This window comes from Myodes glareolus, chromosome 24 (genome assembly GCF_982192425.1).
Source record: "Myodes glareolus chromosome 24, mMyoGla1.1, whole genome shotgun sequence".
NCBI lineage: Eukaryota > Metazoa > Chordata > Mammalia > Rodentia > Cricetidae > Myodes > Myodes glareolus.
This window is the reverse complement of record NC_142049.1, coordinates 8,667,016-8,680,703: the sequence shown is the minus strand read 5'-3', so window position 1 is coordinate 8,680,703 and position 13,688 is coordinate 8,667,016. Positions and strand designations below refer to the sequence as shown.

Sequence of the window (13,688 nt, the reverse complement as noted above, 5' to 3'; positions counted from 1 at the left end):
TTCCTAGAATCAAATGAAATAAAAGCACAACTTATTAGAACCCTTTTTATAGAGCTAAGGCAGTTCAATTAGTAAATTTATAGCAAATATATATATATATTTATATATATATATATATAAAACTAGAAAATGGACCATGCTAGAAAGAGATCTCAGATGAAGGGCAAACAACTGAGGACAATGGCTGAGGACAATGGCATGCATGAGACATCTAAGTAGGAACTATTTAGATTGATGTAGGGAGTAGCTGGACGAGGGCAGAAAAGGGAGGGGGAGACAAATGAAAATCAGTTATGTCACATTTGTATAAAAATGTCCAGTGAAAGCCATTATTACCTTGCCAACTGAAAAAAATTAAAATGGTAGAATTGTAAACAAAAATGAACCCATCATAAAAGTCAGAAACTTAAACACCTCAATCAGAAACACACAGAATCAACACTATAAAATTAGAAAGTATAATTCAACATTTATTTACAAAATCTCAAACTCACATGTAATATTTACTAAGACATTGAAGGCTATAATCAACATCTTAAGATTTATAAATAGAAATCTTGCAATATCTGCTTTCAGACTGCAATGGCAGGAGAATGTAAGAAATCAGTAATAGAATGATGGATTAGAAATAAAAACGAAGGTACTTCCAAATGACATATGTGTCACAGAATACAACTTAAGGTATAATTTAAAATATCTTTAGCTGAAATGAAATTGAAAATAGAATGATTCAAATCATGTGCTATAGTAAAAGGACCACTTCAAATGAAATTGATAGCTTTAAATGAACATATTATAAAATGTTGAGCTTCTGAGAACATTGCTTTAAGTTTCTGCCATAGGAAGATAGAAAAATATCAGATTAAAATTAAAGTAATCAGAAAAAAGGAGTAAGCAAGCATACAGAAGAAGCCATTAAATCACACCTAGGAAAAAAAATCTGTCAAACCTTTCTAAGACAGGGTAAGACAGTTCTGAAAACTTTCCTGCCTTGGAAAATAGTGTGTCGGTAACTCTAGGCCTTAGCCAAAATTGGTAGATTCAACATTGCAAATGAGACTTTGGATGCCAGTTGTCTCTGTCATCTACTGCACACTTTAGAAGCAGCTTGATTGCATTTCCTGCCTTCTCAAGTAATATTATCTCCCTTCTCAGGGTTTCGATAGGATTGAAGATTAGATAGTTTTAGTTACATTCCTCTTACAATTTAGCCAAGCCCAGGTGCCTTAGGATAGAATGATCATTGAAACATTTAGCATTTGTTCCTTGCTTAATACTGTTTATGTTTGTTGTGATCTTTTTATACTTGATATTTGTGCTTATTATATATAGTTTTATATTAGGCTTAGAACTCTTTTATTTAAACAAAAGAGAAAGGTGCTGTAGGAATTCCTTCAGTCAGTAGCCTTTAAGATACCAGCCCACTTGGGTGTGGCCTCTTATACTATCAATGCCAAAGTAAAGCACTGTACTCTCTCTCTCCCAGCTTCTGGATTTGGTTCTTGTTTCCTGTTTGTGCAGAGTACTGTGATCTGTGAGTCTATCGATAGATAAATAATCCTTTATTATACTCAATTTTGTGCTAGTGTTGGATTATTTTATAAATTCCATCTTCATGAATGGGCCTTTAATTAATGTGCCTTCTCTTGGACTCTTTTCCTTCTGTTTCCCTTCTCCAGGTCTGATGTGATAGCTTTTGTTTTATCTTATTATATTTTATTTTGTTGTATTTTACTGTTATCTCTTAGAAGCTTGTTCTTTTCTAATGAGAGACAGAAAGGGGAGACATTGAGGAAAACAAACCATAATCAGGATATATTATGTGCAAAAAAGAATATATAGTTCAATAAAGGGAACTAGAGCAAATAAGAGAATATGTATTTTAATAGTTAAGAAAGGTTAATCTCTATTCACTATAATCTCAAGAAGACAGAATCAGGAAGATTACTTGTTAAGTTGTCCAAAGGAGTCATCATTATATCAAAAGACATTACAAGAAAAGGCCACTATAGACCAATCTCTCTCAAGAATTATAGATTTAAAAAATTCTCACTAAATACTAACAACTTGAGTCAAGTAATCCATAAAAAGAATTCTACACCCCAATCAAATGGCATTTAGTCCAGTTCAACAACTTAATATGACTTAATGCTATATATCTTACTGAAAGGCTACAGAAGGAAAAGAGGTACAAGATGGTCATTCCAAAAATGCAGAAAATGTATTTGACAGATTTAAAATGGTCATTTTTGATTAAAACTTTTAGAAAACTGAAGAGATAGTAAATTCCTGAAGAGAGAGATTGTACAGTTAGTTAAGCACTGATCATGCAGATAGGAAGACTGGATTTTTCTCTCTAGCACCCAGGGAAAAGCCAGGCTTACCTAACTGTAAACTATAAATTACAATACCAACCCTTCAGGTAAGATGTGTCCACTTGTGCCATACATAGTGTACCACCGTAAGGGAGATAGACAATCACTTTCTGATTGGATTTGACACTTGTTTCTTCACAGGAGGCATTCAGTGTCTGGTACTATAAACCCAGTCAGCAATGCATGGCAGGGAAAGTCATAGGCTCTCTGCAGAGGTGCTAGGAAATCTTATTACTGTTGTTTGGCTAACTCCACAAAGGGTCAAATTGCCTTCTAAATGTGTTTGGTTATACCCATTGATAAATGCTCCTTCAAAACTTAACCAGGAATCTCTCATTGTAATCAATTTGGAGGCTCGTAGCTGTTCAAGGTCTTGAGAGTAAGTGATGGCTGAATGTTCAACCCTAAACAAGACATTCATGCCACCTTCTCTAGGGCTCAGGAAAATCCAGAGTAAAGGAAGTAGAAAGAATGTAAGAGCTTGAAGTGTTCTTGATAGTCTTTGTTGTCAATGTAATACAAACTAGAGGCATCTGGAAAGAGGGAGCTTCAGGTGAAGGATTTTGGCTTGCAGCTTTGTCTTGATTGATGATTCTAGTGGGACGGCCAGCCTTCTGTGGGTGGAGCCACCTTAAGCAGATAAGACTGGGACGGTATTAAAAAGGTAGCCAAATTTTATGCAGTACGCAGCAGCATTCCTCCTTCATTTCTGCTTCAGACTCCTACCTTGACTTCCTGCTCTGACTTCTCTCAATGATTAAATGTGACCTGGAAGTATAAGATGAAATAAACCCATTTCTTCTTTAGGTGCCTTTTGGATATTATATTAATCACAGCATAAAACAAACTAGAAATTGAAGATAGGGAGAAAGGCTGTGAAATGACATCAGGCATGGCCATTCATGGAAACCGTGAACTCACAGTTCCTGTGGTTATCAGCAACTGGACTTGCTAAAAATGATTCCTGTCAACAGTCATGACTGGGAGAGGGACCCAGGAGGCCTTGCCTCTCCCTGCTGAATTATTGTCTACTGATAGGTTTGGGAAAGGGAGTCACTATACTTAGTTTTGTACCTACTGGTAAGCACCCCATGCTCCAGTGAATAGCATCAAACTCATGGTCACACAAATGACCCTGGTTAAAATCAACTCGCTACAAAATAAGCTCAAAGATTTGCATATTGGAAGGAGATATGCAGGAAAGATGGTGCTTGGCAGAGGTGGGAAAGAGAAGATGGGAGGTGTGAATAGCAAGAACATAATGTATACATATATAAAATAGTCAAAAACCCCACTTAAACAAAAAAACAAAAAGTCGTGCAAAACTCAAGCATGCTGGTACGTGCACTAATCCTAGCACTGAAGAGGCCCAGAGAGGTGACTCCTTTGGGCTCACTGTCCAGTCATCTTAGTAGAATGAGCAAGCATAAAACCAAGGTGTTTGGCCCCTGATAAACAACAGTTGCATTTGGTCTTTATCCTCCACATGCATGTGTACATACATGTTTCTGTACATAACCGCTCCTGCACACACATACATACACACACATGCACACACAAACATACACACAAATACCAAGAATAGGATAAACATGTTTCCTCTCAGTACTGCTTTTTGACATTGGTGTAGGAGGTCCTTCTGTCTTTGTGTTGCTTTCATTGGTTAATAAAGAAACTTCTTTGGGCCCCTGATAGGGCAGAACTTAGGTAGATGGAGAATACAGAACTGAATGCTGGGAGGAAGAAAAGCTGAGTAGGGAAGAGACACCATGGGTCCTCCTCCTGAGACTGGTGCTGGTTAGAATCGTTCCCCATAAGCCACTGCCACGTGGCGATATACAGATTAATAGTAATAGGTTAAATCAAGATGTAAGAGTTAACCAATTAGAGGCTAGAGATAATGGGCCAAGCAGTGACTTAATTGATACAGTGCCTTTGTGATTATTTTGGTTCTGGGAGGCTGGGACAAACAAGCAGCCCTCTCCCTTCCAACATAACATCATAATAGAAACCCTAGATATAATAAGACAAGTGCAGACTTTCAAATGTACACAGATTAGGATGAAAAAATAGAACCTTGTCCACATAATGAGGTTCTATATAAAGTTAAAAAAGACAAAATCTTCCTAGAACTCAGTGATTTTTGCAAAACTGAAAGAGAAAAGGTCAATATTCAACAATGAATTGATTTCTTATACAGAGAAGAGGAATTTGAAATTAAAAACACGAGTCCAACTAGGCCAGAGACTGGTACCCCCGGCAGAGATGGGGGCGGCGGCCGCAGAGGCCGACTGCACTCTCTTCGTGGGTAACCTGGAGATGAAGGTGACCGAGGAGCTCCTCTTCGAGCTCTTCCACCAGGCTGGGCCAGTAATAAGGTGAAAATTCCAAAAGATAAAGATGGCAAGTTGAAGCAATTTGCATTTGTGAGTTTCAAACACGAAGTGTCTGTTCCTTATGCCATGAATCTTCTCAATGGAATCAAACGTTTTGGGAAGCCCATCAAAATTCAGTTTAGATCAGGAAGTAGTCACGCCTCTCAGGATGCCAGTGTGTCATATCCCCAGAATCATGTCGGAAATCTAAGTCCTACCTCCACATCTCCTAACAGCTATGAAAGGACAGTGGGTAACATGACTCCATCAGCACAGATGGTCCAGAGGTCCTTCTCTTCTCCAGAAGATTATCAGCGGCCAGCAGTGATGAACAATGTTTTCAGACAGATGTCATATGCTGGGAAATTTGGTTCTCCACATGCAGATCAGTCGGGATTTTCGCCATCAGGTCAATCACATGGTCATCCCTTTAACCAGTCTTCCAGCTCCCAGTGGCGCCAAGATGCATTGTCACTACAGCGTAAAAGACAGAATTCTCACCCCTACCTGTCAGATAGACACGATAGTCGTGAGCAGCGCTACTCTGATCATGGGCCCGACTATCATTACAGAGGAGGCCGAGAGGATTTCTACTATGACGACAGGAACCATGATGGCTGGAGCCACGACTATGATAGCAGAAGGGACAGTAGTAGAAGTGGGAAATGGTCCTCATCTCGACACTAGCAAGCATTCCAGGGATATTGTTTACAGGGCCATTTTAGGCCCTCTTCATTAAGTTGTTCTGGAAATATTTCTAAAACTGCACAGAGTAGCCCCACAGTTTTCCACCTGTCTTTGAAAAAGAGAAGTTTTTCAGCCTAGCATCAGTTTCCTAGAGAAGGCAGAACTGCTTCACAAATGCTCCACGTTTGTACCTCAGGGCTTCTGAAGAGGGAGGATTCTATACAAAAGAACGACCCACCATTCCAGTCACTTCAGTCTAGGGAAGATGAACTGTATACATTGGTTGTATTATAAAGCAAATATTTTTAATTATCTCACCCTTTTGTGTTTCAAGGATTTTCTTGGTAATGAAATAATTTTGGTGTATATAGTAGGAAACATCCAAGTTGGTAGTCTGAAATGGCTATCTCCATTTTGTTAATAAATGAGAAAATGGAACTCAGTAATCCGTTTTATTAACAGCTTATTTAAAACAGTTTATTGGTTTTGCTTGGGGATAAATCATATTTTTCTAATTCAGAATTTAAGTACAAATTCTGTGGTATGCTCTTGAATTTTATCACAATTAAACATACATTATAAATCTATACTAGTTCATTCTAAGAACTTTAAAATCTTTTCATTAAATTATATTTGATGTATGACTAGTCACTCAGGAAGTTAAATATCTACTTGTATATTTTTACATAAGAAGACTGTTGATAAAGTCTTTTTAGAGGAACAGCAATGTTGATACATAGATAAAATGGCAAAATGTTTCGCTGCAAGGATTATAGTTTTGAAATTTTGTTTAACAATACTTCCATGTTTCAAGATGCTGATGCTTGTTCATTGTAAATTAGTTTTTAAGAATTCTGTGAAAAATATGGATCCTCTTTATACCACAGCATTTATACTATGTTCCTTTTTAACATATTAAATACATAAAAAGAGAAAAAAAAGAAATTAAAAACACATTACTATTTAATGCAAAATCCCACAAGTAAAATGCTGGTTCCTAGAAACAGTGCTAAGGTCTTACAGGATTAGATAATCTAGTGTATAATAATTCATATGTAAAAAGACACGGTTCCTAAATTGTCAGTTTGATCTGCAATCTCTAAACACAATTAAAATAAAGCCTGGAGTTTAAGTAGCGTATGTAGACGCTCACCAATATTACACTGCAGTCACAGTATAATGATGAACATGCACTAAGGTGTGAGCATTTTTACTGACACAGGATTAAATAAGCATAAGTGAACAGTAGCTAAAATCCATTGCTTGAGAGCTAAGCTGTAAGTAGGAATCTAGGCAATCCAGAAATTTCTTTCAAAAATATTTAAATATCAGTGAGTAGTTGTGACTTGTGCTCAACCGTGTAACCAAACAGAGTGGTGGTAAGGGCAAAGACATTGACTAGGTTCTTCAAACACCATAGTTAATGATTTTTGCCAAGTTACATTTGAGGTTCAGGTACGGAATGCATTATATATTTATATAACTCTATATGACATATTCTACATTATCATAAATTAAGCTTCAGATAGGTCCTTCTATGTAAATGTGACAGAGTGACAGCATTTTTCTCACGGACGCTGGCAGGCGCCGAGCTGAGCTGCCTTCACTGCACTTCCCATCATGATTCTTGTCTCGATGTCTCGGATCACAAAAGCTGACAGATAAAATGTGGTTCCGACTTTCAAAACACACGTTTATTCTGAAAGGCTTCTGGAGGACAGCTTGTCAATTTTCTCGGGAACCAAGGTGCTTATAAAGATTGAGAGCCGGGGTACTTGTGTGGAATTTCTTCCTCAGCTACTGGGAAACGAAGAGGCCTTCTCCTTATCTGAGTTATGAATTACCCTTCACCGAGGGCTGTTTAACCCGATTGCCACTTTGGAATTCGAGCATCTTAAAGCCAAAAGAGAAAACCCATTTCAAACCCACAAGAATCCATTCTTTCCAAGTGTTGTTTTAAGCGAATTTTTCCTTTCTGTGTTGCTGAATATTCCTGGTATTGTCCTCAGCAAAATCCGCTGCTCTATTCCAGGCAGGAAGACTAGAAGCTGCTTAACACTGCTTGCTTGCTACAGTTAATGAAGGGCATTTGGACAGCATTTCATGGTAAAGACTTTCAGGCTACTTGAAACTATTAATCAACGGTACAGAAATGTTCCCTGAGTGATGTGTCTGATTGCTTTAAACACAGGACTGAAAAAACAGAGAGTGCTCTACATAGGGAAATTGCCTTGGCAACGTGGCATGTATTCCTTAGAAGGAATCTTTGGAAAGACTCTAAAGTGTAAGCACGGCTGCCTCAAGTCTTTACGAAATGCCCACAGCAGCCAGTTTTTTTTCTCCCAATATCAAATAGGGCACTGTGGCTGGTTTCTAGTTCATATTCAATTCATTTTAAATACAGACTCCTACAAACTTGCCAGCATCCAAATATGCAAAGTGCCTTCTGAGAACAACCTTCATTTTAAACCAAAGATCCAGTTACCAGAATAGAAAAAAGCCAGCCTGAGAAATGAAGCATGGTGGTAGGATTTATCTGAACACATTTATATGGGGGTGTGGATCGAGAACAGTATTTTAAAATTAATGTTTGTTTTTATGAAATCTGAATGTCAGAAAGATAACACCTAAAGATTTATTTTCAACTCACCCATTACAGATTTATTTTAAGTCACAAAATCACATGTTGTGACATAGCTCAGGTTATTCTCTCATGCGCTGTCATACTATGGAGTGAGGACGACCTTGTCTCCATTTTAAATAGAATGAAACTGAAGCATAATTTAAAACAAGTTCCCTTGATAAAGCTATGGGTTCATCTTTGTTTGCACATACTTTTTTAACATGTTGAACTTGAATGAATTCTCTCAGGCTTTACAGAGGAAAAAGTGTCTTCCCACCCAGCTAATATTGAAGCAAAGGTCTAAGTCTCCCTCCTTATGGAAATTGGCTTTAAAATTGCAACCCCCAAACCACAGCTCTCCGTTTTGCTCCGCCTTATTCTCCAGCAGGAAGGTTTTGGCAAGAATTTGTTTCTGCTCCTGCCAAAGAATGCCCTTGAAGTAGCAGCATGCTTGACCGAAAGGCCACCAAGTGACTATTTGAGAAAAGAGCAGCGTGTAACAAGGCTTGAGTGTGCCGACAATAATTCATTGGAACGTCTTTATTGAAAGGCTTTTGGGGTCGGTGTGTCTATGAGTTCTTTCTTTCACTGCTTCCCAAGATGAACCAAGAAACAGTAAGCTGTGCAGTGACATCATTTACTCATTCATTCATTCATTCTACTAAATCTTGATCTTCTTCCGTATTCTGAAAACACGGAACACAACTCTGCTAAAAGTGGTGAGTGGTGATCCTAAGAATAATCACGGGCAATAAACATCAGACCAACAAATCATCTTAGGGGCTGGGACATAGTGTGAGATCCAAGAAGTACAGAAAGGATAAACTCGGGATTATGGTATAAGAATGTCAATCTGAGAGTCCTTAGAAGATGGGTACTTCCAATGGGAATGAAGGAAGAGTCTAGGGAAAGGCTTCCATGGTTATGTTTAGTCTGAAAAGATAAGGGGCAATGAAGCAGTGAATCAACAGGAGAGGAAATACGGTCAAGCAGTCTAGATAAATCATTCAACATACATAAACACATAAAGAAAAGAACATGACAATTAAGCAACTAGAGTGCACCTAGACAAGAGCTTGTCTTGATTATCAAAGGTGGCAGGTGTTTAATTTTGTAGTTTCTAAGTTGTGCAGCATTGAGTGTCTTATATTTACACAGTTGAATTCAGAACAGGAAACTAATTCATACCATGTATTTCTGAGTTTTTCTTTCTCCAGGACAGCTAGTGACTAAGCAATGTATTGAAAACACAAATCAAATAAACGTCTCTCCCAAGTCTTTCTTGGCGTGTAAATCATGCAAGGTACAAAATTTGCCTGCCCTAGTTCTGTGTGTTAAATTTTAGACTCTTGAATGTTGTTTTTGAGAATGAATGTTCCTCTTTCAAGAAAAGAAGGAACCACCAGATTCATTCATCAGAAAGAGCCCCTGGTCTAGCTTCTTTTCTGGAGACTACCAAGTGCCCTTTTGGGCAATTCATAATGATCTGCCTCACTTGTGGAATAAAGGAATGGGTAATGGACTGACCTTTGAAGATCACCATTTCATTAAAAAATAATTTTCTTCCTCTCTTCTCACTCTCTAGAAATTTGATTAACTTTTCTCAAGATTTCAGACAATTCTGGGCAAGCAAATTCTATAAGAATTACTATATTTAATGGCTTTATTGAAAAGGTAAATATGAGGGAATTAATGTTATATATTAACAAACAGTATGCCATATTAACATAATTATATATGCATTAAATATTTGCATGGAAATCTTGGATATACTATTAAGAGAAGAACAAATGATGTCAGATAAAAAATAAAAATAAAAAGTCATCCATTTAAATAATTTAGTTTCCTCTAAAGATCAGGGTACCTGTTCATTATTTCCAACTAAAGATGCAGCCTAGAATAGTCAGATTTTCTACTTGGACCTAGTTTCTGTATTCTAAGTTGAGTTATGTTCAACCTAGGTTTTTTTTATTTCTCCAAAATATTTACGCATATTAGTAACACTATTGCAAACTGGGTTTTGCAAAGTGAGTTGGATGGTGCAGGAATGACAATCTTACTCATCCCTCCCTTTCTGGCCCTACTTTATTTTGTGGTAACTGAAAACCATACAGAAAAAAATACGTTGTATCCTGTTGACTCATAAAAGGAAAAACCACTGGATATTGGGACAGTACAAATTACTACCACTCTTTCAACAATTACAATAGAAACTGAAGGTGTGGTTTCTTGAAGGAAACTTTTTCTAAACTTTTATGAAGGAAAAGAAGTAGAGCCAGAAAAGTCCTTTATGTCAATAGACTATTAAAATTATCCTACATCACAACTTGGACATATTGTAGCATATACTAGTGAACATCAAGTTGAAATAAAATTAGGAAGCTTGTAATATAAAGCTATCAAACTATACCAAAAAGAGGATAATGTTTTCACAAGCATAGTCTTTGTATAACAGGAAAAAAGAATGAAAACTTTGAAAAACACAGAAAATCCAGTTCTAAAGGGCGGGAAGGTATTTGTGCTGTCATGAAAAGTGAAGAATGCAATCAGCATGCAGATCACTTCTCTTCCTTCTTCTTTTGGAATGATGCTTTCTCCATATTCCTGAGATTGCCTCAGGACTCAGGACTCCATGCTTACGTGATTCTTCTGCATGACAACTTCTTAAATAAAGGTATTAACTGGATTAAACAAAGATCTTAGAACAAATTTCTCTTACCAATTAATAAACAATTTTTATTCCAGATGTAATGACACTTGTCTACAATTCCAGTACTTGGAAAGTAGATGAGGAAGATAAAAATATCAACAAACATCTTTGACTACATAAAAAGTTGAAGGCTAGTCTCAAATATGCTTAATTCTTAATAATAATTGGCAATAGAATAGAATGCAGTCTGTTATTTGAGTCCACAGTGTGGGTGGTGAGAGTGGCCGTGGTAGAGAAAGGAACTGTGGACACTTGGTTCAGTTTAACTTTCCTGGCAGCGAATGCAAGAACAAACTGTGATTTGTACCTCGAACCTTCTGTTAAAATCTACTGCTGAGGACTGGGACAATGACTCAATCAGTAAAGTAAACTCCTGATTTCAGATGCTCAGCACCCATTTGAAAATGGTAGTTATTGATGCTCTGTATGTCTGGAATCCCAGTGCTGCGGAGGCAGAAACCAACATTCCCTGGAGCCAGTTTAGTTGGCTGAATTACAGTGGATAAGAATATTGTCTGTGCAGTGATGAGGACCCAAGTTCAAATCACAGCAAACATGTAAAAGTTGGTGGCCACGTGTGTCTGTAATGCTGGCACTGTGAGGGAATGAGAAAGGAGAACCATTGGAAATAGCTAGAGAGGACTGAATTGCAGTTGGTCTAGCTGTAGGTTTAGCAAGAAATATGTCTCCAGAGAGTAAAGGGAATGAGAAGGAAACACACCAGATGTTTTCTGCTGGTCTCTGTGTGTATATATGATTATATACTCATGAAACATGCATACATGCACATACACTCATTTGTGGAATAATCTTTCTGTACACTGTGAAAATGTGTTGCTCTCATTGTTAATAAAAAGTTGATTGGCAGATAGCTAGGCAGGATTTGGGGGGCAGGAGAACCAGACTAAGGACACTGGGATGAAAAAGGGTGGAGTCAGAGGAGTTGACAGAAGATTCAGAGGAGAAAGACATGCTGAAGGACAGGTAAATACATAAGCCACATGGCAATACATAACATAGATTAATAGAAATGGGTTAATTTAAGTTGTAAGAGATAGTTAGTAATAAGCCTTAGCTATTGGTTAAGCATTTGTAATTAATAATAAGTCTGAGTGTTTATTTGGGAATATCTACAGAGACAGGGAAACTCCACCTATGTGTACCTGCACAGATACACACAGAGGCGTGCACACATGTGTGCAAATACATACACACACAAAACTACCATTAAAAGTTTAAAAAGAAAGGCATGGACCACATGGTGACTATTGTTGCTTGACAAAGTTCCAGCATGTTGACAATTCAGACCACACTTCTCCAGCACCTTTTAACTTTCAAGATGTGTTATGGGAGTTCCCTTATTTCTTTTCCTTTGGAAAATTTTGTGCAGGCTTTGGTAGAGGATGAAATGCATATAATAGCAGTCTCTCTAAACAAAATAAATTTTTTGAAAATAATCACCGCCATGTCACTAAGGATGTAGGAATCCCATTGTGCCTTTCTAATTACACCAAGAACAGGAAAGTTAGAGATTTAGTAGACACACCTGATCTCAAGGATTACATTGAAATATGCTGTGCATATTTACTTAGTAGCTCTCTCTTCCACGGCAATGAAAAATTCCTCAGGGCAGGAATCGTGGTTGTTCTGTTTTGTTTATAATCCCAAAGCCCAGTCTTCCTGACACCTTGGTACAAATGCAAACTCATGCTGGAGGAGGAGGAGGAGGAAAGAGACCATGGAACTGTGTGAGTGTTCATACAGAGGAGGAGAAGGATAGGAAGAGACTACAGAACTGTGCAGGTGACCATGCAGATGAGGAGGAAAGAGACCACGGAACTGTGCATATGGCCATACAGCAATAAGACTGAATTGAAGAGGCGGAGCTATGAAGATTCCTTGAGTTTAGAAGTTCAAGCTAGGCTGGGGCAATACTGTGAATCATTATCTCAAAAGCACAAAATATATTATTTGTACTTAAAAGACAAGATGTAATAGAATTATTTATATGTGTATTAGCACTGAGTCAATGAAATCAGAAGTTTATCCAAACTAGCAGCCTCTTAATCCTAGTAATTTTTAAAAACTCCACTATTTAAAGAAAACCCTTACTTCGAATGCTTTTAAACTCATTAGATCTGAACTCACTATAAATTGAAATACATCTCACCCAGAATATACAAAGGACATAAAGATATGATCCTCTTTACTGCCTGATTAAGCAGAAGGAGCAGTCAATCCACTGCCAAACTTTTGCATGTCAGCCATAGATATAGTTTGGTGGACCCTCGAGGTGACAATGTATAAGGGGGAAGTAGAAAATGAGACAATCTAAGCAAAGAACTGTGTGAGAAGCTTTGGAGATGTGGAATGCAACAATAAAAAAATAATTTGTAGTACCATAGGAAAGACACATGGGGTAAAATGCAATACATTACAGGGTGAAACCCGCAAAACTGTGTTTCAGGCAGAAGAGACAGAATTGTAAGTAATTTCATTACACAATGTTTTGATTTTCAATATGCTTACTAGTATGTTGTAAAGTAAGTTAAAGAGAATTATTTCTGTTGATTAAAAATTATTGTGATGCACAGAGTGTTTTTGAAAATCTAGGATCAAATGAAAATGACAATTTATTCAATATATTTTAAAATAGTTTTGGACCATGGTGTATATACTGCTATCCTAAAGCCATGACCTACAGTCTATTAAATGTGTAGGAGAATTCAAGGTTGATTTCCAAATTATCTCCAGTACATGTCTGGCACATCCGCTCCCCTTTGAATGGGTCCCCAATGGCATATTATGTCATTCTTCAAATGGAAGGCTCCAAAATAAGTGAAATGAACTCTATGTCTAATCAAAATATAATAAGATAAAAATCAACCATGCATAAAATTATGACTACACAGTTAAAA

The 13,688-nt window shown here is 37.3% G+C and overlaps 1 protein-coding gene and 1 pseudogene across 27 annotated transcripts in view; one reads left to right on the top strand and one right to left on the bottom strand.

Moving 5' to 3' along the window:
• The window catches only part of Dlg2 (discs large MAGUK scaffold protein 2), a 1,777,227-nt gene that overhangs the window by 599,462 nt on the left and 1,164,077 nt on the right, over positions 1-13,688 (bottom strand). The window lies entirely within an intron of this gene.
• On the top strand, positions 4,637-5,879 carry LOC148117950 (RNA-binding protein 7 pseudogene; annotated as a pseudogene).